The sequence below is a fragment of the Bos taurus genome, chromosome 11 (genome assembly GCF_002263795.3).
Source record: "Bos taurus isolate L1 Dominette 01449 registration number 42190680 breed Hereford chromosome 11, ARS-UCD2.0, whole genome shotgun sequence".
Classification (NCBI taxonomy): Eukaryota; Metazoa; Chordata; class Mammalia; order Artiodactyla; family Bovidae; genus Bos; species Bos taurus.
The window spans coordinates 19,872,206-19,876,815 of NC_037338.1; the positions used below are offsets into that span (position 1 = coordinate 19,872,206).

General features: G+C 42.6%; 1 non-coding gene across 1 annotated transcript; it reads right to left on the reverse strand.

Annotated features, from left to right (window-relative positions):
- Window positions 1-345: 345 nt before the first annotated feature.
- Window positions 346-452, reverse strand: LOC112448958 (U6 spliceosomal RNA). The gene has a single exon (XR_003037407.1). It is a non-coding gene; the product is annotated as a U6 spliceosomal RNA (small nuclear RNA).
- Window positions 453-4,610: the final 4,158 nt, after the last annotated feature.

Here is a 4,610-nt window from a genome sequence, read left to right on the forward strand (position 1 = left end):
GCCTTCTCCCAGAGTCCAAAAGTCTGTTCTTTACATCTGTGTCTCTTTCATTTAGCAAATATTATAAACTGTTTTGTATCATACACAGTTTTAGGTGCTGGAGATATAGTAGTGAACAAAATGTTAGCCATTGTGCATGTCAATTTTATCTCAGTAAAGTGTTTTTTTTTTTTTTTTAATAATTTTATTTTATTTTTAAACTTTACATAATTGTATGTTTTGCCAAACATCAAAATGAATCCGCCACAGGTATACATGTGTTCCCCATCCTGAACCCTCCTCCCTCCTCCCTCCCCATACCATCCCTCTGGGTCGTCCCAGTGCACTAGCCCCAAGCATCCAGTAAAAAATATGGAACGCTTCACGAATTTGTGTGTCATCCTTGCGCAGGGGCCATGTTAATCTTCTCTGTATCATTCCAATTTTAGTATATGTGCTGCCGAAGCGAGCACTGTTTTTTTTTTTTTTTTTTAATGTAGCCATTGTGGATCTTACATTCGAGTGTGTGTGTGTACGCGTCTGTGTGTGTCTATGTGTGTGGGTGTGTATGAGAGACAGAGAATCATTCAATCAGTTAAATGTCTAGCATTTTAGATGATAAGTGTGATATAGAAAAATTTTAAATGGACAAGAGGGGAAGAGGATGGTCTTGGTATCTGTGAGGTGGCAGTTTTCAATAGAGAGACATTCAATGGAAGTGATTAAGTCGTGTGATCATTTGTGGAAGAGCATTCTAGGGACTTCCCAGGTGGTAAAAACCCACCTGCCACTTCATGAGACATTAGAGAGCAGGTTCGATCCCTGGGTTGGGAAGATCCCCTGGAGTAGGGCATGGCAACCCACTCCAGTGTTCTTGCCTGGAGACTCCCATGGACAGAGGAGCCTGGCTATAGTCCATGGGGTTGTAAAGAGTTGGACACGACTGAAGCAACTTGGCAGACGCATGGCGCACATGCATTCCAGGCTGAGTAAAGAGCAGAGGCTCTGAGGAGGGGCTTGGATAGTATATTCAAGGACCCCAGGGGAGAGTGAGGGAAGGGCAAAGAAGGGAGATGAGGTTAGAGAGGCCAGACTGGCTTTGGCTTTCCCTGTGAGAGAAAAAGGGAGCAACTTTAAGATTTGGGAGGGTGTTACATGATCTGACTTTCATTTTAGAAAGATAAAGCTGGATGCTCTGCTGAGAAAAGACTGGGGAAGGGGTCCAGGGTAGAAGTAAGGAGATAAATTAGAAGCTATGGTAACATTCTGAATGACAGACGATGAATACTTGGACCACAGTGGTAGCAGTGGAGGTGGTGACAAATAGATGGATCTGGATACATTTTGTAGGTTGTGTCAATAGGATTTCACAAGAGATCAGATAGAAGATGTTAGAGAAAGAGAGGAGTCAAGCGTCTGAGCAGCAGGAAGGGTGAACTTGATGTTAACTGAATATGTGGAAGAAAGGGGAGGAGCAGACTTGGGGGCAGATATCAGAAGCTCAGTTCAGCCCATGTAAGTTCGAGATGTTTATGAGACATCCTAATGGAGATGGCTATTTTATACAAGTCTGGAGTTCAGAGGACAGGTCTGGGCTAGAGATAAATTATGCTTTGCCAAAGAGGGGGGGTATTTACAGCTATAAGCCTGGATGAGATCACCAACGTGGTGAGTGTAAACAGAAGAAGCCAGCACAGCTTCTAGGGCTCTGCCTTCATTCCAACCAGTGCAGGCACACGAGGGGCATGGGCTTTCCTTTAGTTGTGTAGTTGTCCCACGGGAGTAAGACTGTCTTCAGCTTTTACCCTCTGCTTGAATGAATGGTTATTTCAGCACGGGTGGTCAGGACTGGCTGGGATATTAGAGATCATTTCAGGTAGAATCACCTTATTTTGGAGATAGAGAAGCTGAGCCATAAAGAAGTAAATTACTCTCTGTACTTAAGCTCACTGTAGAAGGTGTGTGTGTGTGTGTGTGTGTGTGTGTGTGTGTATACTGTGGTAGGCATGGAGGTGCTCCCCAGGTGTTGGGTGTCTTCTCCCACTTGCTAAGCAGGTAAGTGACCCTGCCTTTTTTCAGTTGTGGACTCCTCCAGAGTCATTGGATCTGAGAAGTGGAGGTTAGGCTTTGGAGCTGAGATGGGGTCAAACTTTAAAGTTTGCTTTTATCCCTTCTCCTCCTTTTGAGATGCAAGTGCTCTTAGATTCTGTAACAGGTTCTCTTTGAGAGATGATTAGATCTTGCATCTTAAATACTTGGGTGGATCTTGTATTTTCTGTGCTAATTCTTTCAGGAATAATTGCACTTGAAATCTTTAACCTTCCACAGTGGAGTGGAAGACTTGGCAGTGCTGGGGTTGCAGCTGAAGGGGTGACTGATAGAGTTGTATAAAGCACTCAATTCATGGTCTTTCCCTTATACTTCCCTGAGATATGGAAAGCATACAAGAGTGACATGAGATGGGCTGCTTTAGCCTACATTATGAACCACACTACAGAGATTCTGGGCACCCAGGGCTGGAAGCTAGGAGCTTAAATCAGGAAATAAAACAACAGTAACAGAATTTGTGGTTAAGACTATGTATTGTTTACATGCATTAACTCAATTATTTAAAACATTCCATAAAGGGAGATGTCATTTTCTTTATTTTACGAATGGGGAAATTCAGGTTCAGAGGTAGTCAGAAGACAAATAACTAGAGAGGAGAAGAAGCAAGTTTTGAACTCTGGCCTCTAAGACTATACAAAGCCACACTGAGTAGTAGCTGTAAAAGGATTAAATCTATTACATATCACGAAAGCATAAGCTTTGAAACAAAACAGTTGGTTTTAAATCCTGGCTCTGCCATTTACTGGGTGTGAGATCTTGGGTAAGTCATGTAGCTTATCCTGGGTTTCCTGTGAAGGGTTGCTAGGAAGATTTAATGAGATAATGTATGATTAAGACATAGCATGGTGCCTGTTTACCTCAGCTCGTAAAGAATTCGCCTGCATTGTAGGAGACTCTGGTTCAATTCCTGGGTCAGGAAGTTCCCCTGGAAAAGGGATAGGTTACACACTCCAGTATTCTTGGGCTTCCCTGGTGGCTCAGACAATAAAGAGTCTGCCTGCAACGCAAGAGTCTTGGGTTTGATCCCTGGGTTGGGAAGATCCCCTGGAGGAGGGCATGGCAACCCACTCTAGTATTCTAGCCTGGAGAATCCCCACAGACAGAGGAGCCTGCTGGCCTATCCTCCACGGGCTTTCAAAGAGTCAATCAGACTGAGTGACTAGGCACATAGCACATGGTGCCTGGTGCTTTGTACGTGATGAATTAATGGTAGAAATAGCCAAAATTCCAGTTGCCAAGAGGCTGGGCTGCAGCCCGATCATCCCCTGGGATGATACTGGTTATTTAGTGTGAGCATCTGCATGAACTGGTTGATGCTTATGGTCTGGAGGGTTCAGGAAAGACTTGAGTCTTAACTAGGGCCTTCAAAGATGGGTAGAATTATTTTTTCACTGAGAATCAAAAACTTACCAGAAAATTTCATCATTCATTTTTCTGCTATCAATTCATTTTGAAAAGTGTTTATTAGGTGAGAAAATGTATTAGGCATTTCTTTTTTTGAACTGGTTAGCTATACATTTTGGGGGCTTCCCAGGTGGAATAGTCATAAAGAATCTGCCTGCCAATGCAGGAGATGCAGGAGACATAGGTTTGATCCTTGGGTCGGGAAGAGACTTTGGAGCAGGAAATGGCAACCCACTCCAGATTTTTTGCCTGGGAAATCCCATGGACAGAGGAGTCTGGGGGGCTACAGTCCATGGGGTTGCAAAGAGTCGGACATGACTGAGCATGCACGCACAGCTATACAATTTGAAGAATCTTTAAATAGAAAATATTTGGGTCACATTTTAAACAGAAACCCTGAAAGTATAATCCATTAATTTAGTTCTTTCACTGCCTGACAGTTTCAGGAAAAGAGAAAAACTTTTCTTGATTTATTGTTTTATATATTTTAGTCAGGACTAAAAATGGGCTCTTGATATTTTTACTGGTCTCTTTAGAATATCTTGTGTAGAAGATTTTCATGAGGAATTCATCTCCTCAATTTTATCAATCAGTTGTAAAACAAAAACTATTTAAATAGTGAAAGGGTTCCTGAACCCAGTAAACCTGTCAGGCTGTTAGGGCTCTGATAATGACGCTGGAGTTAAATATATCAAAACTGTTGCAACACAAAGCAAATTTTCTCCTTAGGGGGCTCACAGCTGGCTTATTTCGAATTTACTGAGGTTTCAGACATTCTGCTGAAGTCAATTTAAATCGCCCTGACTCACTCTCCAAAGTGTACATGTGGGTCTTTGTGATTGTTGTCAGTGTTAAGATTCCTAGCTCTTTCCTTTGCCAGCCTCAGGGGACCCCTCATCTCTGTGTTTTTGAGGTAACCACAAGAGCTGAGCTCACATTTGTAATGGTAATGGACTGAGCAATCAAGAAGTTGGAATTATCAGGATGGATAAAAGGGCAAGACCCAACTCTGTATGACTAGAAGAGATGCACTTGGAATATAAAAATACCAAGAGCTTGAAAATAAATGACAGGAACAAGATGTACCATAAAAATGGCATATGAAGGCTGAGGTGGCT